General features: G+C 42.7%; 6 non-coding genes across 6 annotated transcripts; 5 read left to right on the top strand and 1 right to left on the bottom strand.

Annotated features, from left to right (window-relative positions):
• The first annotated feature begins 1,634 nt into the window (after window positions 1–1,634).
• On the top strand, window positions 1,635–1,706 carry Trnaa-ugc. Its single transcript has one exon. It is a non-coding gene; the product is annotated as a tRNA-Ala (tRNA).
• Window positions 1,707–3,240: 1,534 nt separating this feature from the next.
• Trnaa-agc lies at window positions 3,241–3,312 on the top strand. The gene has a single exon. It is a non-coding gene; the product is annotated as a tRNA-Ala (tRNA).
• Window positions 3,313–8,203: 4,891 nt separating this feature from the next.
• Trnat-agu lies at window positions 8,204–8,277 on the bottom strand. The gene has a single exon. It is a non-coding gene; the product is annotated as a tRNA-Thr (tRNA).
• A 5,072-nt stretch (window positions 8,278–13,349) lies between these two features.
• Trnaa-cgc lies at window positions 13,350–13,421 on the top strand. The gene has a single exon. It is a non-coding gene; the product is annotated as a tRNA-Ala (tRNA).
• A 3,304-nt stretch (window positions 13,422–16,725) lies between these two features.
• On the top strand, window positions 16,726–16,797 carry Trnaa-agc. The gene has a single exon. It is a non-coding gene; the product is annotated as a tRNA-Ala (tRNA).
• Window positions 16,798–21,605: 4,808 nt separating this feature from the next.
• Window positions 21,606–21,679, top strand: Trnat-cgu. Its single transcript has one exon. It is a non-coding gene; the product is annotated as a tRNA-Thr (tRNA).
• Window positions 21,680–24,243: the final 2,564 nt, after the last annotated feature.

The following is a 24,243-nucleotide window of genomic DNA, read 5'->3' as shown; positions in this document are numbered from 1 at the left end:
TGCCTTGCCAGCTGCTTCTCAGTTTCTCCTGCAAGCCCAAAGAGAAAAAACTCCAACTATTACCAGGAGCTCTTTCCATAAAGGCTCTTCTAAGCCAAAACTAGAGCTCTCTCAAAGGTCGGTTGCTTATAAAAGGAGGAGTCTTTAGCTCTACCCTATACCCTTGGCAGGCTGAATTGTGTCACTGTTGTGGTGGTAAGGGGGACGCCAAATTGGTGGGGCCCCACCATTTCACTTTTACTGTGGGGTAGCTCTAGGCCACCCAGCTGACTCTGCCTCAGGTTATAGAGCAAAACCCACAAGACTCTACCAAGTAACTTGCCTTAAAATGGCAGGAACTTTCAATTCTTTATCATTCTGTTCTATGAGGCTTTTAGAGGTACACCCAAACTGTATCTCTTTAGGATACAACTAGTTAACTGCATCTGACAAACTCAGTATCTTTTTAAGCTTTTATATGTTGCTAACAATTAGGTTTTCTATGTACAATAATCAAATATCCTGGAACACTTGGGTCCCATCACCAACACATGTGAAAGCAACCTAGCTATTAACTTTAAAAATGAACATATTCTCAGACACAGATTACTGTAGAACCGACCGACATTAAGGGTGTGAACGGTGGGTGGTCCTGATGTAAAGAAAGACATAAAAAATACACTGATCCTCTACATGAAAGTTTCAATATTCTGAGAGAATGATTAAGAGAGGAGGCTCCAGGTAGTTGAAATAGCTCAGTTTGAAAGAGGATAATGATCTAAAGGTCTCTGGTTGAATCCCAGGGATTTGATTGATAACTACGAATTGATAACTATGTCGCTAAATTGATAAGTATGATGACTTTAACATTTGCATCTCATACCCAAAAGTATATACTATATAACCATAGCTTTTACTGTTTTGCAAATCCAGTCAAAGTTGTGTGCTCTTCCCACTCCGTTGGTTGCATGTCCTGCTAAGATTTGTAAAGTCTAAAATAACATAGTATAGGTTTTATTTAAAATATTAAACCTAGACTATTATTTGCTTCGAAGATTAAGAAGTCCAATGTGCTATATGTATACTGTTGCACTTACAATTTATTTCTACTTTGGTACTGTGTATGTGTTTGGATGAGGTGTTTTTACTAGAAGAACTGTGAACCAATTCATAGAAATTGGGTTTGGCATTTGCAAAGAAGATTTTTCAAACAGAGCATCTTGTATTTGCACTTTGCGTAAAGCTAAGTGTGTGGATTCTTCTGCATTTAAATTTGTGATTTTCGACTTGTTCTGTGGATAGTTATAATATAACAAGTCTCTTTCAGGGTGTTTTCTGACGATGCATTTCTTCCAGCTGCTCTTGCCTTTCCATTGAACAAACAAGAAAAATAAAACCTCCTGGGTGGGGAAAGGGGATGCTTTGGTCACTTTGTGCCTCGGTTGAAGGAATTCTGGAAGATATTAAGAGAATCCACAATTGAATTCTTCACCTGGCTCTGTAAGAGATGCAGTAACTCAAAGTTAGCCCCCTGTGGTTATCTAAATCTTTTTCCTGCATTTAGGGTCCTGTGTTCAAAGTATGTTGACACGTCTAACAAAGCTGGAGAGCCAAATTCATTTCTAGGGAAATATTAAGAGAAATTTCCAAGAGTAGGGGGTGTAGCTCAGTGGTAGAGCGCATGCTTTGCATGCATGAGGCCCCGGGTTCGATCCCCGGCACCTCCACTTCCTTTTTGTCCTGTGTCAAAACTTTACAAGAAACAAAAAGATTCTGTTCCTAGATACCTCTCTTTGAGAAGGCCTTGCCAGAATACTTAAAACTCCGTTGGCGTTGTTACTGTTGAGGACACCTCGCCAGGGAACTATCACGGATTCAGAAGATAGTTCCAACTTGCTTAGCTGTTTAAACCTCGTGTCAGCTGCCTGCTTCCAAGACAGCGAGATTTCTGTCCAGTTTTCCTGAAAGTTTTAAGTTTATACCCATAATCCATTTAGGTTTAATTCTCAGACGAGATGTTAGAGTTCATCCATTCATTCATATGCTCGGATGCCCAAACTTTCCAGCACCATTTCTTAAACGTCTATTTTCTCTGAACTTAGTGGTTTTTAAAAAAAGCTTAGTTAAAAAAAGCTTAGTGGTTAAAAAAGAAGAAGAAACTAGTTGCTCTTTCAGAAACTTAAGTTTAATTCCCAACATCTACACAGCAGCTCACAGCCCTGTATAATTCAAGTTCCAGGGGGTCCAATGCCCTCTTCTGGCCTCTGTGGGCACCAGGACCATACATCTATGCAGGGAAAACACCCATGCACATCACATCTCTCTCTCTCTCTCTCTCTCTCTCTCTCTCTCTCTCTCTCTGTGTGTGTGTGTGTGTGTGTGAGAGAGAGAGAGAGAGAGAGAGGGAGAGAGAGAGAGAGAGAGAGAGAGAGAGAGAGAGAGAGAGAGCGGTGTTAGAATGCTGGGCCCTTCGCATGCGCATCAAACACTCTATCATTGACACACATGCTGGACTCTTGCCAGACTTTGATAAGAATTTTATTAACTCTGCTTTTGAAGTTAACTTGCAAATTGTGGGTGTAGTGCGACTATTTCCTTAGACTTCTTTTGTAAGTGTGGTGTACACTGTTTGCTTTTCAGAACATGTTTTGTATATTGTCACGCTGACATTCAAATATTTCTCTTTTGTGAAAGTTATACCTGTGGCTATAATCTGCGCCCACCCGCCACTCCCACCTTCCCTGCACATCTTAGTCGCGTACTGTCATGGGCTGTACCACTGAATCACAGCCCCAGCCCCTGTCAAGAGACTTGGGCTTGCTTTCCCTTTCAGGAGCTTCATAGAATCGAGTCTTCAGTGTGCTAGACTTAACTCTATTTTCAATTCATTTCCTATATTCCCACTTGTATCTACATTTCTCAGAAACATTACAGGCTTCTTTAAAAACAAAAAAATCGTGGCATTCCTTTTTGGAGTCTTTTCGACAACTGCATGGGCACTCTTGTAGGAAGGGGGAATCTGAGGTCCTACTTAAGATTCTGTATTGGGATCTGCCCTGGAAGGGTGCTGGGATCGGCTGCCTTGCAGGTGGCAACTATGGGAAGATTTTTGAGGTCTTTCATACAGAACGTCTCTATCCGTCTAGAATGAACAATTCAAAACTCTAGAAACAAAATGTAAAGAGACTAGGCATTAGTTGCCCAACTTCAAACAAAAATGTAAACCACAATACAGAAGAGTATGAGGCACTATCTATCGGTGGGGGTGTAGCTCAGTGGTAGAGCGCGTGCTTAGCATGCACGAGGCCCTGGGTTCGATCCCCAGCACCTCCATTTAAATTGCTTGGCTCACGGTGGGTTTTCCTTGTGTTTTGTGTTCATATTAGTGTTTCTCCTATTCAGAGATGTAAACTATTCGCTATTCATTTCTTCAATGGCTCCTCGGTTTCTACAACCTGATCGCGAACGCCTGGGAGGCCATGTACTGAAACACAACTGCCAACAGAAGATTTCGTGAAAGCATCGAAGCAGGAAGCACTCCAGAAGTCGCGTTCCCTTGTGCGCTCTATTATTAAGACACCGGGAAGAAAAAACTCCGAAAGAGGAGAGAAAGGCTTTTGTAAAATTCTTACAGACTGTACCCCCTCCCACGCTCCCCTGCTTAGCGACAATGAGCGGACCAAATACAGAAGAAAATCACCCTCCTCCCGTCCCCAACTTTGCTTTCCTCATCCACACCACACAGAATATTGATGCGTATGAAAAGTCAACCTAACCACTTGTCCCCGCACCGTTAGCCCGACTTTTCTTCCACCTGTTCCTTCCATTTCTCCTTCACCTGTTCCCACACCGCGAACAAACAGGACTTCCCGAAACAACCTTGACTCGGTGTACCAGTCTTTCCCCTGGGACACCAGTGTTTGGGATGGAAGTGGAAGGGAAGATATTTCCCATTTCTTCGGTTGAGGAATTTTTTTTTCCACAATAGGAAGAGCGGCTAGTCGTCTCAACGGTAAGGCAGTAACTTTGGAATGAAAGGAAACATAAAAGACTTATGGGACCGTTGAAGAAACCCGAAGTTTTAGAGATAGCAAGAAACATCTATTCTTTGTACCTCTGTGCCAGCTGCGGTTGTAGAATCTGTTCAGGAGTTCGGGAGCTAGGAGTGAGGAGGTTATTGCAAACCTTTAACTCACTTTGCAGTCCCCAGGATCTGAAATGCCCCCTTCATATTTCTGTGTGGGTCTCAGATGCAACTCAGAAGCGCACACCACAAATGGGGGTGGGAGGGGACTATCTTCTGCATTTCGTCCGCCCATTGTCGCAGGACAGGAGAGCGTGGGAGGGGGTAAAGTCTAAAGGAATTTTATGGAAGTCTTTCTCTCCTCTTTTGGCCTTTTTCTTCCCGGTGTCTTAATAATAATGAGAAATGAGCCTACAGAGGAACGCGACTTCTAAGTTGTCATGTTTCCTGCCTACAATACCCCTGAGTGAAGGCTGTCTCCAGGTTTCTCCACCACAATCTCTTTTGGCACGATTGAGTTCAGCATAAAGTAAAATTGATGTTTGTTTTTCTCAGTTTAGAGAGTAGAGCAAATCTTAAGTGAGTGTGTAAGAAGCAAACGAAGTCCCAATCCTACTTGTATTGTTTGACAGTGGGAGGGTATGTCAAGGACCAATGCTTCAACTCCATAGGAGTGGCAAAGCCTTCCGTTTATGGGTAAGGCTTAGGGGTATGGCAAAGCCTTCCCTAGTCCTAGTGCAAATGTTGACAGTGTGCAGATACAGGTGTTACTGAGGACTGATCACAGTGTGTGCAAAAATTAGCAGCTGCAGTTTTCTTCTCCAGGATGTTTACAGTCAGAGACCGCTTACCTACAGTCTAGTAAGATTAGCTAACTCTTCCCCCTGTGCTGTGCATAATAAAGTCATTGAGGTTCCTGGTTGTTGAGAAGTAGGTGCCCTCGATCAAAGCAAGCACAGCCCAGGGGATCCCAGTTTTCCTATACATGTGTCTGTGTGTCTTTTTTTCCTTGGTCAGGTTAAGTCCCACCCAGCCACTCAGGAATTGGCATCTCAACTCATCTGTGTTCCCCAAGGCTGGTTCTGTTTCTGGTTCTGTTCATTTGCACTGGTCGCTTATCAATTCTGATGGGTTGAAAGCCAGAAGCTGTGGTGTCGGACACTGGTGTGACTGCGTGGGAATTCTACAGTTCAACAAAGGCTGGGGATTCCCAGGAGCTCCACTGGACTTAGCATTGTTCATGCTGAGGCCTCAAGTCCCCAGCATTCAGTTATTCTCTCTTCTTGGACAGACTGTCCAAAGTATTGCTTCTCTGGGAACCTACCATGACCAGAGTTGGGTTGCTTTTGGAACCATAACTCTCATAGATATTAACAGCCTAGAAGATACCCCAGGGTGATTGCCCTACACCAAAATGGGGAGACTGCATAGGGACCTCTCCCTGAGGCAGGCAGACCTCTATGAGTTCAAGACCAGTCTGGCCTAAAAAAAAATGCTGTCACAACTTGGCAGAATGCAAGATGGGTCAAGGGAATTGTCTCTGCTTTAAATTCTCTATGCCCCTTCCAGGAAATGAGACTAGAGAAAAATGAAAGCTCATTCTCTTTGCCCTTGCTCCCAAATAGTTTAATTAGCAGAAGGGCCACAAACTGACCTCTGGCAAGAATATACAGAGGAAGCCCAGTAGAGAGTTTTATGGCTTGGTTGATTAAAGCTCTGTCTAGAGATTAAGTCCTTGTGATGGTTTGTTGATGCTTGGCCCATGGAGTGGCACTGTTAGGAGGTGTGGCCTTGTTGGAGTGGGTGTGTCACTGTGCGTGTGGGCTTAATACCCTCATCCTAGCTCTCTGGAAGTCAGTCTTCTAGTAACTTTCAGAGAAAGATGTAGAATTCTTAGCTCCTCCCACACCATGTCTGCCTCGATGCTGCCATCCTCCTGCCTTGATGATAATGGACTGAACTTCTGAACCTATAACTCAGCCCCAATTAAATGTTGTCCTTATAAGAGTTGCCTTGGTCATGGTGTCTATTCACAGCAGTAAAACCCTCACTCAGACAGTCCTGCAGGGAACATAAAATTAATTCTTACTCTATTCTGATCTTTTAGGAATTATAGCACACTGTTGTTTTCTCCAAACTCAGGACATTGGATGCCATTTCAGAAGCCTGACCTCTCCAACACTGTGTACTCCTATATTAGTTTGTGTTATTGTTATGATGAAACATTATGGCCAAAGCAAATTTGGGAGGAAAGAGTGTTATCCTCCCTTAAAAGTTTATTTATAAAAGGGTTTCAGGGTGAAAATCATGTTTCCAAGTTCTTTTGTTTTTGTTTTTTGTTTGTTTGTTTGTTTTTGTTTGTTTTTTTGAGACGGGATTTCTCTGCGTAGCCCTGGCTGCCCTGGAACTCACTCTGTAGGCCAGGCTAGCCTCAAACTCTCGAATCAGAAATCTGCCTGCCTCTGCCTCCCAAGTGCTGGGATTAAAGGCGTGTGCCACCACCGCCCAGCTCCAAGTTTCTTCAACTTCAGAATTGTTTTAGTTTTAAATTGTATTAAATTAAGCTTAAGTTTTATAATGAAACGACATCTTTTTTCTGGTGCTGGCTTCACATAGGCCACACAGTGTCCTGTCATGAGCTATACACACAGCCCTCCATTGCCAAAATCATCTCTCATAGGAAAACCTCTGAGAGATGGACAATGGGTACTTCAAAGAACAAAGCCATGTAACTGTTGAATTCTTCATAAAGTGCCTTCAAAGAAATAAAAATTATATAAGAAAGTCATAGACAACACAAAGCAGACAGGGTTGGACTGGTGAAGGCCAACTTCCTTTCTGGTTATTCTCAGGCTAGACAGGAAGGATTTGGATTCCTGATTTCCAAAAAAAATCCAAACTTGATCCTTTTTCCACCTGCAAGCATGACGTTGGTTCTGAATGCTACCATAGAAGAGACAGTTCTTCTTCCCAATCCACCAGTCCACAACAAGGTCTGCTCCTGTGATCCTTTGTGATCCTCCCCCCCCCCAAAAAAAAAAAACAGGGAAAGTATCAGAATGTGTTCTGTTACAATTTTTTTTCTTTCAGTTTCCTTTAATTCTGTTTACAAAGCTGTCAGCAAGACAAAAGATACGAGAGAAACAACAGAGTTTATCTACCATGTAGATAAACAGAGTTTATCTACCGTGTGTAGCCAACTACTGAAAATCAAGCGGTTAAAAACAAAGCACACTTGTTTCATTTGCTCACAACAATCTGAGTTTACATGTGGGACATGGCCACACTGAGCATTTTCTCTGTCACTGGGTCAAGCTTCACTCTTGTAGCTGAAGCCCAGTGCTCTCCTGTGGTGTTTACTATGCCTCCCCTCTTTTTACCCTCTGTCTTGGGTTTTCCCCGCAGTTGATGGTCACCTACCATTGAGACTTGCTTGGAGAATGCTACTCACTCAAGAGCCAAATCACAGTTGGAGAACAAATTGCCAATGTTATATATATATATATTTAAACACTGGAAACTTCTTTTACTCAGTAATAAGAGACTGAGAGAGAGAAAGTGCTGGGAACCTGCAAAGGCTCTCCCACTTGAGTTACTGAGAGAAGCTGAGGCAATGTCTTGGACCTGGAGCTAAATTCAGTGATGGGGAGGTTGTGGTGGGGGGCCTGGGGCAGAGGGAGGGGACTGGGAGAGCTGTGGAGGGGAGGAGAAACTGATAAAGAGCTAGTACTTCTACTCTGTTCTGGGCACGCTGGGCCGGCACACATGCTGCTGGCCCCAATCATATTAAATCAACATTCATAATATATCTCTACAAGTTTCTTGGCATTTCACTAAAATTCACGTGCAAGGTCTACAGACCCTTTCTGAATTTGAGGCACTCAGTTTTACTTCTTTATAGAAAATCACGACTAGAATAATTAAGGAAATGATGAGTGAGACAATCCCAATGAAAGATCTAATTTTGAAAAGATTAACACCCCTTCCCCAATAAAAATCAAAACTCTGGACTGCACACACAGACCTGCGGTGTCCTTCTTTCTGGCAAGGCTGGGTTGAGCCCAAGCTTTAAAATCAATTAGTTTTATCTTTGCAAAGGTTTGGTTGATAATGGTTACTGATACAGTAGGGTACACTGTGGGACTGGTAGCAAAACATCTCTGTCAAAGCCTCAACCCTTAAGGCTGACAAGTCTCTTACAGGCCCTGCTGGGATTTGAACCCAGGATCTCCTGTTTACTAGACAGGCGCTTTAACCAGCTAAGCCACAGAGCCCTTACAAATAAAGGTGGTTTCCTCTTAGGAGAGAACATAGGTAGGCAGTATTTTAGACAATTCTGAAAATTAAACGATTACTGTTCCTCATGTACAGATGACAGGGCATCGGAGACAGCTCAGGTTCCTTGGAGATGCTATGTGACATTTTCCTCTCCAGTTGAACAGTAGCGGCTGAGTGCTGCTCCACTCTTTTTCAGAGTCACATCTGTCTGGGTACCACATTCCATTCTGTTACTTTTCCTTACCAATGCATGTACAGTCAAAACAATAGAAGTGGGCTTTGATTGTCAAGCTCATTACCAAATTAAAAATGTCTTAATTGCTGAGTCCTGAGCTGAACTGTCAGTATTTCAAAAACAAAAGAGCAAAGGAAGGAAGAAAAGAAGAGATGGTGAAAGAGGAAAAGAAAGAATTAATGAGTTATAAATCATTACAAAATCAGACTATAGTTCTCCTAGCTGAAGACTTGAGCATCAACACACTACATTATACCAATGATACAGGAGATTGTTGTACTAAACATTTGAAATTCCCACATTACAGAAGAATAATCTCACATTAGTAAAAGTCCGATTCACTCAGGGTTGAGCTAGATCTTACTTCAGGTCTTCCCCACAATGCTATCCCAGCTGAACCACTGCAGTTACATAGAGAAGAGTTTTTCTTTTATTTCTTGTCAGTTTTCTTTTCCCTTCCCAACCCTTTTGTTTGTCTAGGACACTTAAGATTTGAAAAGTGTTATTAATTGTCCAATGCACCCAGCTTCCCCATACAGGAGGATCTGGAGTCTCTCTGTTCTACAGTACCAATTAGAGCCCTTCCCGGCAGTGTGAAGAAAAAGGCTGAGGGAGAGAGACAGAAAGGAGTCCCGGATACCTTTCTGATCATCCACATTCTAGAAGGCACCGCTCAGAAACTTAAGGAAACTGAAGGAAAAATTCTTGAGGGCATATTTTTCTACTAATCTCAGTCTTTAGTTACTCATAATCTTCAAAGATCTGCAGGTTCTCTGGCAGTACAGCTTTGCTGAAAGATTATATATGTAGACATTGCCAGCTTGACCACATGCCATCAAATCACAAGCTTAAACAAAAATAACCATTAGAAAAAAAAACAGAAATAAAAGTGACTATTTACATCACATCCAGATCTCTCCAAAAGACTTGTCCTAGAACTCACACTATAGACAGACCAGGATGGCTTCAAACTCCCAATCCCTCTTTCCCTGATGTTTAATTCCTACAGGATGTTCCCGATATTATTTTAAAGTTCAGTCAGTCAATGACAGTTCAAAGTGACTGAAGAGAAAAGTGCATGAATCATCTATATGGGACAACTCTAGGTGAGGGTATTTTCTAAGGAGTTAAGAAGCATTAATTCATGAAAGCATGAAGCAAAATCTACTAACACACAATGGTAGTGAGCGTGAAATTATGAGAGGGGCAGAAAAGCTTTTGTTGAATGAGGTTAGGAACTTATGAAAATGCAAGCAGAAGATAGTTTGTGGAGTACTGGAATGTGCCGTGTTACTGAATAAATATCATCAGCAGTGACTCCATCCCACAGTAGCAAACCAAGCAACTGACATTTTCCCTTGTCCTCAGATCTTAGAACGTGAGAGTCCGTTATCTTCTCCTCAAACCTTGTTTTATACTCAGTTTTTCTAAAATACTTCCTAATTTAGGTGATACACGGAAACAGTTTTGCTTCATAAACTGAATTGTATGATCAAAATTATGTTGGTCCATCAAAGTTCGTGTTGGGACCCCAAGCTTAGACTGCCGGTGGGGATCATCCAGAGGGACAAAGCAAGAGTCCCAAGTAAGTGTGGAGGTGTGGCTGGTCCCTCCTCTGAGCTTCCACAAAGCTCCTCACGGACCATCCTTCCCCTCCTTCCCCTTCTTCCCCTCCTTCCCCTCCTTCCCCTCCTTCCCCTCCTTCCCCTCCTTCCCCTCCCTTCCTCCTCCACCTGCTCCTTTTCTTCCCTTTCCATCTTTTCTCCCTCTCTCCCTCCCCTCCCCCCTTCTCAACCACTCACAGGGAGGACAGATGGAAGGAGGGAGGTCTTCACAGGATCGAAGACACATGCACTGATGAATTCCATGAAGCCGTTTTGAAATGTATGTGTGAATATATGTTTAAAATTTATGTATTTTGCCGGGTGGTGGTGATGCACGCCTTTAATCCCAGAATTTGGGAGGCAGAGGCAGGCAGATTTCTGAGTTCGAGGCCAGCCTGGTCTACAGAGTGAGTTCCAGGACAGCCAGGGCTATACAGAGAAACCCTGTCTCGAACAACCAAAAAAAAAAAAAAAAAAAAAAAAGTATGTATTATAAGTTATCATATTGCACATGGAAAGTACATAGAATTTTCCAAGTTAAATAAAACGTTATTCCCTATGAAAAAAAGTCCAAGTTTATATAAGCAAAGTAGCTTCTTAAATCTCAAAGAGGTTAACAAATACACTGCGAAAGATTGCCGATACGTAAGTAAACTAAGAATTGTAGGTGAGAAAGCCGAGCTCGAGGTCTTCAGCCTACAAGATGGATTTGTATTGGGAAGAGACTGCGGCCTTCTCATGCTCAGCATGTCTCTCCTGAGCTACACCAGTAACATCAAAACTTGCTTCATAAACACCCCAGCGAGGTCTTTCTATCGCTGAGTTTTCAGAACTTGAAATGTACTGGCTACATTGTTCCTTTCACACAACTAGGCTCTTTCTGAACCTGCTGGACTGCGTTCTACCTGGAAGCCAAACCAGAAAAAGGTTAACAAGGCTAAGACACTATTGTAGGTGCACTCTTAGCCCCTAAGTCAGCTACCAAGATGACATCTGAAGGGCCCTCTCATTGGCCCACCGGAAGGCAACCTAAGATACAGCAATTCAATACCTCCGTATAGATTTGCTCCTTGGAACCGTATTTATGTCTTATATATTAAATTTTAAAAATAGGTTTAACACAGAGGAAGAAAAGGGGTTCTTCTATATGTGAACATCAGCAGGAAAAAAAAGCCCTAAAAAATATAACACTTATCAAAATACATTGTATACATGTATGAAGTTCAAAAAATCATTAAATGTATTTTTTAAAATATGACACAATAGAAACAAGGGAGTGAATTCTAGTGAAAGTTTTGCCCAGCGCTTTGACACAATTGCCTTTAGATACAATGGAACGGCACTTGAATCCTGAGTTCTATTTAGTACTTAATTTTAATTGTGTGTGTGGTGTGTGTGTGTGAGTATGAAGCCAATGTTGCAAACGAGTATTCTCACTGTGAGAGAAGGGCTACACAAAATTTCAACAAAGGCAAAGGCCATCTCTGTCCTAGCTGGGCCTACTAAAACAGTATATGAACAATCACACTCACCCAATGGGCAGAGCCAACCTTGCATATTGATTACTTAGTATGGAGACCACTAAAAGGCAACCAGGGTTCTGGGAGAATTTGTGGTTGTCAGGGGAACTGGGACAGGGAAAATACAAATGAGGCCATAGCATCTTTCCATGGCAGAGTGTAAGGAAGTGAATAGAAACTAATGGGATGCTCAAAGGTCATAGGGCATACTGTAGGCTTTAGAAACACCAAGGATGAAACCAGTTATTGAACGATAAAGGACACTGATGTGTAGAATACAAGAACACCCGAGTCTGCATTGATATGAAAAGAGAAAGGGAAGGAAACAAAGAAGGGAAGGGCCAGTTTTTCTTAGGATAGTATACCAATACACAGCGTGGAAAGAATTTTGACCATCATGCAACAGTGGATTCAGACAAAGTTAATTTTTGTAGTGAGGGACATTGGGCCAAGGGAGGACCTCATGAATGCTCTTAGGTAAACACTCTACCAGTGAGCTATATCCTCAGTGTCAGGCAAAAATGTATCGATCGATTATAAAGCTATAGACAAAACTCTGAGTTTAAAAAGACATATGTGGTTTCAAAGAATTTGCCCATAGGTTTCCGATGAAAGTTGAAGCTTGGCTATGAGTGAATGGAGGAGTCTGTGCCACTCAGAACCTATGCGGTATAGACTTCCAGGGACAGCAGAACGCCAGAGACAGTGGAGTTTAACACAATAGACTAATTCAAGGAAGCTCATAGCTTGTTTCATGTTGTGACAGGATCTCATTCTGTGGTCCAGATAGGCCTGGAACTCAATACGTGGTCCAGACTTCTTCAAACTCAGCAATCCTGTTGCTCCAGCCACTAGAGGTACCTTCCCCCCACCCCCAATGCTTTGGATATTTAGGATATCCGATTTATCAAGCATGACAGAACAGTAATTTTTCCTCAGCCTGTGGGGCTTGTCTTATTGTCTTAAGTTTTTTTCTTTTACAGACCACGTTTTGATTTTAATGAAGTTCGATATATTAATTAATGACCGCTTTCCTGGATCGTGTCTTTGATGATCATTTCTACTTCTAAAGAGTCACTGTTCTCTGCTGCAGATTTTCTGAACCGAGAAACAGAACCTTTGTTTTTGTCTGCGGCTGCGACCGCTGAGCTGAGGTGGCGTTTAGTGACTTGGAGGCGGCCGCACCTGTCCGAGATTCTGGCTGTACGGATCCAGGGTGAAGGTGCTGCAGCCAGGGCGCAGAAAGAACCTTCTAGGACCCCTCCCTGGTGAAGCTGAAGTCCGTGGGTCCCTGCTTTACAGTCAGATGAGCTTAGATAGCCCTTGCCAATGTGAACAAAGACCAGAGTAGGTGTTGACGTTTTCATCTTACAACATTTTAATTGGCATTAGATTTAATCAGACGCAAAAATTTGGGGCCTTTGAGTTGAAGAAACTGCTCCAGAATAGGGGGGTGGGAAATCCCTCGGTTCCCTCAATCTGCCTGAACCTGGTACATGCCTTGGTCACCAGAAGAATCGGTAGAGCGGAAGCTTCTGAAACTGTTTTCTTCCGGCGATCCTGAGCTTTGTTGGGGGTCCCCAAAGGAGCTGCTCCGGTGCAGCTGGAATCTGTCCTTAATAGTGCCTTCCCAAAAAACAGAACCGTTATGAAGAGCACGCTGGGTTTTTTAAAAGATAGGAATTGTGTGTAGCCCTTAGAACGCAGAGGGGGATGTAGCTCAGTGGTAGAGCGCATGCTTCGCATGTATGAGGCCCCGGGTTCGATCCCCGGCATCTCCAACCTTTTTCTCAAAAAAATAATTTTTTTGATCTTTTAAATTCCTTTCTTTTAAATTCCTTTCTTATGAGACTTTTCTTAAGCATTTTATATCCTTATGTTTATTTCGTTTCTGTTTAGCTATCCAAACACTGAAGTCTTCCTAGAGACAGCTCTAAGGTGGTTGTTGGAGAAATCATCCTGTGAGAGCATCCAGAAGGAAGAATGGATGCACAGGCCCACCAAGGGATACACTTAGTAAAAATAAAATAACTTTAACTTATTTTTTGGAAAATAGTGGGGCTAGGGGAGGTACTAATAGCATCTATTGCTAATATTCATTGAGAATTGTACATAGGAATTCAGGGGTCTCCTGAATAGAGAATCTCTCACACACTGGCGGTCCCTAACAGTTACCAATTGATTTTTCTCTCTGCCTTTGGTTTTATTGACTACTTTTTTTTTTTTTTTTAAACAGGACAGCTGATTATTCTCACTGTGAGAGGTCTAGGGAAAAGATGGGCTGTAGGTTCAAGCCCCAGTAATACCACTGTAACAACAAAACACAGCTGTAGAATACGTTGATAGAAACCCTTAAAAGACCTTCACAGAAACCGAACCACCAACCAAAGAACATACAAGGACATAGACCCCTCTTTCCCTCAATATATGCAGCAGACACGGAGCCTGGTCTTCATGTGGGTCCTCCAACAAATGGAGCAGGTGCTTACCGGGACTCTATTGCCTGCCTGTGGATCCTGTCCCCCTAACTGGGCTGTCTTGGCTGGCCTCACTGGGAGAGTTTGTGCCTAGTCTTGCAGTGACTTGAGGTATCAGGGCGAATTGGTACCCAGGGGAGACCTCGCATTACCCCCAGATGAAGGGGAGCGAGGGATGGGGAGAGGGGATGTATCGGGGGAGAGGAGGAGCTGCGATCCAGATGTAAACTGAATAAATGCTATTAATGGATGAAAACAAAGACTGACAGTCCTGAAAATCCAGTTCAGTCTGGATTCTGGACAGCGAGTCACTCATTTTCATGCTCTTGTGGTCTGCGTTGTAACTGTCAGGGAATCAGACTCAAACTCAAGCAGGGAGCTGGAGTTCTGAAACTTAGGTGCATAGAACCTCAAGGTTCATTTTCTTCTGAACATTTTCACATCAGTAAGCCAGGAGTATATCTTCTGCTTTAATTTACTTGTATTTGTCTCTTTGAGACTTGACTAAGAATCACTGATTTCATTGGAAGTCAGCCTAGGCAAGAGGAATGTGAGCATGGCTTTCAAAGTTCACACCAAGTGTCTGCTTCTCTCTGTATTTACTTCATTCACAGTGGCTGTTGTTTTCTTTTTTTTTTTTTTTAAAGCTACAAGAACATAACTGTATAGTGATATTTTCTAAGCAGTCATTCTGAGCATTCGTGTAAAGTTTTATTCAAATAGTCAAACTAATATGCTTTTATTTCTCATACCAGTTAGGGATTTGTTGATTTTGAAGGAAAGTTATATATCTAGTCTAAATTAATTCACTTTTATTTCAGGATAACAAAGAACAAGTTATAAAATATTTCTTGGAAAGGAAAGTCATTGGTTTTGCTGGGTTAAGAGGCATGGCTTACCCGCATGACTGACCATTCATTCACACATGGGGCACATGAGTACCTGAGCAAAAACTAAGTTTATAAGACTAATAATAAAAAACCAGGGAAGACAGTTGAGAAACAACCATGAACCTTGGCCCGTAGACAATCAGTTACATGAAAGCCAAGCTCCCGTTCACCCTTCCCAACGTCCTAAAGCATTGATCTCTACACTGTGTTTTCAACTTGAAACCATCCTTGCCCTTTCTCTCCAATGATTCTCTTGCCATGTGGCTTGTTTTCTCGCACTCACAGGATGTACAGTTTCTGTATTTTTACATGACTGGTTCCTTATCACTCTGATTTCACTTCAGCAGCAGGGAATGGAAGAGGAAGCACAGAGTGCAACCACAGCATCTAGGAGGCAGATGCAGGAGGATCACTGTGACTATAAGGTTGGTCTATAAAGCTACAGAGTGAGAACCTTTCTTAAATAATAAACAAATAAGCAACATCAAAACCAACCGACCGAAGTATAGGCTACAGGGAGAAGGCTCAGTGGGCGAAGTGCTTAACCAGGAGGACCTGAGTTTGAATTTGAAGTCCTTTGGGAAGACGTACCATAAGGTCTTCTGTAACGGCTCTTTCTGTAACACGAGCTTTGCCTTAAACTTGTGGTAATCATCCTGTTTTTTGCCACCGATGCTAAGATTACATGTAAGAGCCACTACAGGCAGCCTAGGATACCTGGTAACTGCCCCAGGTCATGATCTTCCTAGTGAATACGTACAAAAGGAAATGGAAAAGAGTGGTTAATTTAGACCAGTCACTTTTTGTCAAAAAATGTCTAACACTGTAATTAAGCCCTCTTGATAAGGAAAAATAGAAGAGCAACGTTGTCTGGCCTCGGCTTTGTCTTCTTTTCTCTCCTACCATCCTCTTCTGAATCCTTAGTTCTGCCTCAGTTTCCCTTGGCGTTCCTATTCTCCTGGTTTGCTAAAAGGTCTCTGTGTATATGAGGGATTTCCTGAACTCTCCAAGCAGGAATAGGATCCGACTTCCTGAGTGGAAACTTTCCAAAAGTGGAAGACCCACTATGTGTACAGTAAGTAAAACCCAGAGAAAAGGAGCTGAGTCGGCGAGGAAGCGCACCCCTGACTGCATCCCCGTCTCCTCTCAAGAGTCACTGAAGAGTTAGTCTGAGATTTCGAGTTCTGTGGTTTCATTGGCTTCCTTTTGGATAAAGCCTGGAGCGGCGAGGATCGGAGAAGGGGGAGTCGAACATCGTGATTCTTAAAACATTCTCCGTGGCTGAGACGGGGAGCTGGGTTTTATTGTAGAACTCTGTCCTCTAAGGCTCCTATTTTTCATTGTCTTTCGTAGCTTGGGAACAAAATGCCGATATGGAATGGCAACGGCAGGTGAGTGCTTTCTTCCTCTCCGTAATTATAACTAAGACTTGGCAAAGCGTTCCTCATCTTTTCTGGAAGGATCTCTCCTTAGTCCTGAAAGAAGAAAAGAGGATCTCGGACACTTTTTAAACTGAGGTCTCCTAACCTAGACTGTTTATTCCTCTTATTGGGGTGTCTGTGAAAGTGCAGGTTGATTAGAATACCCTTGTAAAAGACTGGTTTTTTTTTTTTCTCTTTTTTTTTTTTTTTTTGACAGATATATAGATGAAAGTAACAAGTCTAGAAAGGATCTTGAATTTTTTAAGGATGAGTAGGAAACACTAATTCCTGAGTGGTGGGGATGTAGCTCAGTGGTAGAGCGCATGCTTAGCATGCATGAGGTCCTGGGTTCGATCCCCAGCATCTCCAGGTTTTTGATGGGGCGTCCGTGGGGAAGGCCGGTAAATTCCTTTTTAGAATTCCAGTTCTCTCTTTAGTCTGCTTCGGGCTAGACCGACGTGGTGATTCCTATTAATTTGTTATTGCTGTTCACAAACGCACAGGTTTAGTTAACTGACTGCATTAGGAGCCGTAGTTGCATCAAACTTGGGGACGCTCTCGTAGTGGCTCCAATATGGGTTCAGGGAAGATGCATATCCGCACCTCTGAATGCGGAGGGGTGATGTTCATTCGCTTCTCCCCACTCCTCACACTGAAAAATCCACCACTTTATAAAAGCTAGTGATTGATTTTGTAGCACTACTGTAAGGGGCTTTGTCTAGTGGGCCCTTTGTCTAGGAGGGTATTCCTCATTTGAACTTTTGCCTCTACTTCCAACTTGCGACACTGATATTAACAAGTAAAAGGAGTTTAGAAAAGTTTTCCAGGGGCTTTATTCTGTCCACTGCCCCACCTCACCCCTTCCCCAACCAAGCCCAGAAAAACCATCATTGCCTCATTCTGCCTGGTTACAGATGAATCAAGAGCTTTTAAACCCCAGGGTGTAGGGGTGGTATAGGGTTACTAGGTTGGAGTATAGATTAGTTGAGTTCTTGAAGAGAACAATAGATACTTGCTCTTTCTTCTGTCTGACTACAGCACTTTGAACAATTATAGTAGGGTCTTGTGCTGAAGCAACTTGGCCCCAAAGGAAAGAAGACATTAAGGTGTGAGTCTTAGGCTGGGCTTGGTAATCCTTCTGGTTAAATCACGTTGTGCTGCCAAGTACTGACCAATATTTTAAGTCTGGGAAATGCAATCCTAAAGTACTAAGGTACTGAGATCCAAAAACACTTTAAATAGTTGACTCAAAAATAGCCACGGCGTTTATCAGCTTTCGAGGGCACAGGCTAAGAGTCCAGAGACCTTTTCTTCATTAGGGCCTGTCATTTCCGTTGAGCTCCATCGTTCTTCTACAGTCTAACCAGAACTTGTCATATACAAGACTTCTACTCTTCAGTTTTAGGGTTTGGGTTTTGTTTTGTTGTTGTTTGGAGTTTTGTTGTTGTTGTTCGCTATTGGTGTTGTTTGTTTTATTGGTGGAGAGGCAGGAGATCAAATCCGGTACATGCTCCAATCTCTCCATCTCTGACCTCTTAGCTATATTCCCAGGTTTCTTTTTACTCTTTATTTTGAATCAAGTTCTCACTAATTTGCTCAGGCTAGCCTTCAACTTTGAGTCAACTCCAAGTACCCGGGAAGACAGCTCTGGCCACCATTCCTGGTTTGGTCACTAGCTCAGGTTGTGGCTCTTCCTTCCCCACCTTTTCACTGCTCGCTTCACCTTCTTTGATGTCACTTCTCAGCTGTCAGCAGAATGCGACTGTGACTGCCAATCATGGTTGTCAATTTGACTGCATATATCTCAACTAAAACACAAACTGTTGGGTACTGCTGGGAGGGATTTTCTTAATCAGATTATCTGAACCATGAAGACCCAAGGCAAATCTGGGTGGCACCTTCTGGTGGTACTCCAGATAAAAGTACTCTAAAGATGGAAACTCTGCTTTGTGCTTGCTTGCCTTCACACTCGCTGGCAAGTCTATCTATCCTGTTGCTGAGCTATTCCTTTGCTGATATTAGAACCAACTTCTTTGGGATTCCAATGTAGACTAAAGACCAGCTCTTCCTCAGGTATCCAGGACTCCAGCACCAGACTGGCATCCAGCCTCATCTCATGAACTGAACAATTACCAGATTTTGGACCTTTCTGACTTGAGAGAGCCATTGTTCACACACACACACACACACACACACACACACACACACACACACACTATCTCTTCTAGTCTTTTAAAGAACCCTTAATATAATGACCAATGTGATCAACAGTTTTATTTGTCCTATCAATGTTTGAAACCATACAAAAAACATCACTCTGCCCACTGGTGATGCTTGGTGTCTGAACCTAGGATTCCAAACAGAACTCCAGGCTGAAAATCCCAGAGCCAGTTTTCCAACCTTCCTCTCCCTGCTTCCAGCTTCCCCACAGATGAACCTGTGCTGCAGGAGCAAATAGAGCTGGACCACAAACTATACCTAAGAGACTCCCAGAGCCAGCCAGTGTCCCCATCCCCCAGTCGCCGAGGCTTAACTACTGACCATCACACACACTGAGCAGACCCGGGACTCCTAGTTCCCATCAGAACTGCAGGCAGGGAATTCTAGAGGTAGTTCACCCTCCTCCACCCACTGTCAATAATTTCACCCACTGCTGAGCCTGAACCTCTTGGAGCCAGACCTTTCCTAAGAGAGCCTTAGAGTGAGTTTTCTTCCCATACCTGCTCATCTCTCACTCACCCCACTCACTAGTCTTGGCTGTCAACTTGACTACATTTGGAATTAATGAAAACCCAAGCAGCTGGGCACTCTGTCCGCCCTGTTCCTCCAGAGAACCCTGAGGAATAGCACTGTATTAGGCCTAGGCATGGTGACACCTGCCATTAATCCCAGCACTCGGGACAGAGGCAGGCAAATCTCTGTGAGTTTAAGGCCAGCGCGGTTTGCAGTCAGAACTATACACTGAGACCATATCTTAAAAACAAACAAACAAAATTAAAAATTCATTCACTGCTATTGTTCCAGCATATAGGCATTTCTCTGGACACCTACTCTTATACCTAGAGCTTGTATTGTATTTCTATCATATCTCTTAATAAATTCTCCTTCTTCACTTCATGAACCAGTCAAAATCCTAGTTTTACCTTAGTGGGGGTAATAAAGGGGGACTCCTATGTGGGCAGTATCAGAAAGTTTTACCTGCAAGTCTCTTCTGTTCTCAGCCTGGCTGAGATACCATTGGCCACTAAAATAGTTACAGACACACAAGCAATCTCTAGAAATATTTTAAAATCAAAGACAGAGAGAAGTGATTAAAAAAAAATGTAAGCTCTCCTCCTCTTCCTTCCCCTCCTCCTCCTCCTCCTCCTCCTTCCCCTTCTCCTCTTCTTCTTCCTCTTCTTCTTCTTCCTCCTTCTCCTCCTCCTCTTCCTACTCCTCCTTCTGTAATAAAAAGTTATATTGATAAGAAGTATCAGAGGCAACAGGAGTGGGAATGAAGTCTGAGATGAAACCCTTTGCTGTTCCAGGACACCCTGAGTTCTTTCACAACTTCCACTCAGGTGAAGCCTGAACGGCCATGGACTCTAACCCTCTGAGACTGTAAGTTCCAAATAAACTTTCTTCTGTAAGTTGTCTTGGTCATGGAAGTCTTAGCACACCAACAGAAAGTAGCTAAGAGAGTTTCCCAGCAAGTCTGTTTTAGAGATGCACACGATGGCACTTGTCTGTTTCCCAGCAAGTCTGTTTTAGAGATGCACACAATGGCACTTGGTCTTCAGCTGCTTCAGACCTCCTTCACCCTTGTACACTTGTTCTTCGGAAGTAGAATTCGGTACAGAAGACCAATTATTAGGTATCGATTTATTGTTTATTTGGGAATTTACTTAGAGCACTGCTTGCACCGTGTATTTGCCAAGCATAACTTCACTTGTTACCTGGGACAGAATGACCTGGAGAAAAAGCCAAAACAATGGGCTGATCACCATATACATGACTGTAAAACCTTGCTTGCTTGCCCACCTCACCTTGTGGTTTTAGAATCTAAAATGAGAGAGCCAGCTGGACCTGGATGGAGGCTTTTTAGGACTGTCCTGGCTTTGGTCCTCCAGGGACATCTCCCCTCTTCCACTCTCTTTGGTGTCAGGGTGCTTATTCCTGAAAGACTCCAACCACATTTCCTCAGCAAGAAACAAAGCGCTCTAGTGTCTGTCCAGCTCTCAGATGCTGTTTGAGCAGCTAAATTATTCACACACGAAAGAATAAAATTAGATCTCATGTCATCAGTAAAAATGAACTTAAAACGAACCAGAGACCTACATTCAAGAGTTAGAGATTATTGATAGTCTAGAGATGCTTGGAAGTTACACATAAAGCTGTATATTAATAATATACATTGTGTACAATACTCGAGCGCCTGCTGATTTTTGGCACCGGCCGAGTCTTGGAACCAACCCCTCTGTAAAACACTAAGCATTGCATTCAGCTTCTCCAGGACTTAGCTTCTCCAAGAAAGAGTCCGTGGGGAGCAACCACAAAAATGAGGAAAGCAGAGCAGGTAAGGAGCAGTTCTGGGACTCCTGACGCCTTCCCAAGGCAGTAGGTGACCTAATCCTAACCCAGGTCTTGCTACTCATCTCAATACCTTCCTAAGAGTCACAGGACAGCTATGGACACTAGGGTTTGCATCTTAGAAACATGGAGCGAGCGCCAGCAGAAAGGCCTCCCGCTCTGCAGCCCTTTGCAATTGAGTCAACTCTGTTTGAAAACAAAGCGATGGGTTTTGTTTTTCGGTACTCAAAAGTACGATTTTCTGTTCTGCCAGTAATGCCATTGATTTTAGTAAAACTTGTGACTAGCATGTTTTGAGACTAGCGCTTAATGAACATCCACGCGCTGGTGATTTGAATTACCACTACTGGAAACAGGTCCAGCGTCTCTCTGAGCAATAGTTCTCACGGAATCCCTTCGGGTCCCTGGCTTCTTCGCTTTCGGAGACTCGCTCGGTGCATTTTCCAAATAGCCGAGTGTGTTCAAGTGTTGTTGGCCTGAGAGGGGTCCTTTTGTTTTGGCTACAGTGTCTGTCTATCTGAACCATACATGCACAATAACTCTAAATAACATAACGTCTCACCTAGTCAATTCCAATTTGATCCAAAACTAGAGGGGGCCTATCAAGTGGCTCCGTGGCTTAGTTGGCTAAAGCGCCTGTCTCGTAAACAGGAGATCCTGGGTTCGAGTCCCAGTGGGGCCTGACCTTGCCTTTTTTTTTTCTTTTTTCGTTTTTTGAAACCAGCCCATTCTAACAAATTCTTAGCTTGAAATCACTTTTAGTTCTATTATTTGGAAGTTCAGTATCTGATCACTATTCCCGCTTCCTCCAAAACAACTACTTCAAGATCTCTAATGATCTAGCACAGGGCTAAGAGAATTCCTAACAGAAAATTGAAAGCGGTTCAATTTAATCCATATAAAATATTCTACTGAGTTCTCAAACTCTAAGCAATTTTACTTAAAACCACAATAGGTGAAAAAAAATACTCGGAGCTTACTGGAAACTTTTCAAGCTGCATTTTGTGTTCTTTCTCCTACATGTTTAATCTACAGGAATGCTCACTAAAGTAAGCACTGCTGTGCACACTTGGCTTGCAGAGGAGAATGGAAAAGAAGCAGTCTGCTCACGTCTCACAGCTATAAAATAATGAGGCTAGAATCTAAGCCTAATATTCCTCCTGATCATACCACATCATCCTGTTCATAAAGCAGCATCCAGTACAGCTTGGAAAGATTATGTTTAAAACTGGATGACACACAGGTTGGTCAGATAGCCCTTTCTTGTCTGTAAGTGTGCTCATATGCTCAAAAACATGGATACAGTTTTGCATGTCTTATGAAGTGTTCACTGATTTCTTTAAATTCTTACATGTCTGTGGGACAAAGAAAAATTATCCTTGACACTCACAAATCAAGAGCCAGCCACTAGGGCTGGGAAGACAGGATCTGGACTTGATGTGAGGCTCTCGGTGGCCTCTGTCCTGAAAAACAAAGTAAAAAATATTTTTCAAAATCGCAAGTGACTATCCCAAAGATTTTAGCTGATTTAGGGAAACATATAACTTTGTTTTTGTTTGGCAGTGTTGAGCACAAAACTGGGAGTCTCACAAGTGTGTCATAAGCACTGGACACTGAACAACATCCTTTGTCCTCAGCTGATATAAACTGGGTTATTAGAGGCACATGTCTAGTCAAGGAAACCAAGGCTCTAGACTGGCATGTCAAATCCACGAAGTTTATATTTCTGGATGAGAGGTGACTGAAGTGGGTTCTGGAAGGAACTCTGTATAGTGAACAAGCTCTCTTACAGCTCAGCGCAGTGGAAGATACACATTGATCTATTTCAGTTGGTAATTATGGAGCTCAACTCAGTCCCTCATTTATTCAAAAAATAAATTGTACTTATATCCATATGGCACATGAAAAGGTAAATGATCTTTGTACCCAAAGGAGAGAACAGCTCACTTGGGAGGACATGGGTAGAAGTTACATAATAACAAACATAAACAAAATGTTGGGGCAGTGATAAAGGGATAGCTGGTGTTTAGGAGAACATACAAAAGGGATTTTCTTTAACCGGCTTTTTTGCTTTGAATGTGAAGTTTTCCCCCACAGACTCTTGTACATGGTCTCCAACTGGCAACTCTTTCTAAGGAGGGGCCGTGATGGAAGAAGCAGGTCACTAAAGTCGAATGGTGAGGTTCTTAGCCCAGCCATGCTTTCTGTCCTGTCCTGCTGAAGGGTGAGCAAACGGCTGTCACAGGTTCCCACTGTCCTGCCTTCTCTGTCACGGCGAACCAAAACAACCCTTCTTCTGTTTCTTATCAGGAGTTTGGTCACAGCAGTATGAAAATAACTAACACACTAGAGACTTCAGAGAAGGGTACATGTCAGCTGCAAAGAAAGCAGTGTAGGAAGAAAAGGCAGAATGTGGAGTAATGTAGTTAAAGAGAATCAGGCAATGTGTGGAATTGAAACAGACTCTGCTAGAGCAAGAACATACGACAGACACAATGGACAAGGAAAAAGGATGCAGAAGAGAAAGACATCACCTCACCAGGCTCTTACAGAGCATGCTGGAGGATTTCAGTCTATGTCAAGAGCAGCCAAGCAGACATGAATACACACTCATTTCAAACTATCACCAGCCAGGGAAAGTACTGTGACATTTGAGATTTGTTCCTCTATGTTTCCCTTTTCTCTGTTTTTGAAAGTAGAGTTATACTTCAAACCAAACCAAACCAAACCAAACCAAACCAAACCAACCCAAACCCAAATCAAATCAAACCAACCAAGTTTGAAGCAACATAACCAGAAGTATAGAGTGTACAGACATGGCATAATCAAATGTCCCAGAATTGGTAGTCTTTTCTCTTTTCAATTTTTGAGGACTTAGTGCTCAAAAGTGATTCTTTTGCGAAGCATTTAAAGTGTAAAAATTTGAAGGAAAAGTAAACAATTACATCCATTGTCTTTGCCTAATAATAGTTCCATAAGGGTAAGTTCCATCTGCTTCCTCTCCTTGCCCAACATGAACAAAACCGCTAATATTTTAATAAGCGTTTATCTGTAAAAACTAGGAGTTTTTGGATGTTTTAGCTCTCTGATCTATTTCTTTTTCCTTCTTCTAAAAAAACTGAATGTCTTCTTTATTCTTTAAATTTTTCATGCATGTTGTCTTCGATAGTTTTTATTGTCAATTCCACACAACCCAGAGTCACCTGGAAACAGGGAACCTCAAGTGAAGAATTGCCTCTGTCAGAC

Source organism: Grammomys surdaster, unplaced genomic scaffold (genome assembly GCF_004785775.1).
Source record: "Grammomys surdaster isolate TR1022 unplaced genomic scaffold, NIH_TR_1.0 125807, whole genome shotgun sequence".
In the NCBI taxonomy this organism is placed as follows: domain Eukaryota; kingdom Metazoa; phylum Chordata; class Mammalia; order Rodentia; family Muridae; genus Grammomys; species Grammomys surdaster.
The sequence above is the reverse complement of the archived record's forward strand: the minus strand, read 5'-3'. Positions and strand labels throughout refer to the sequence as shown.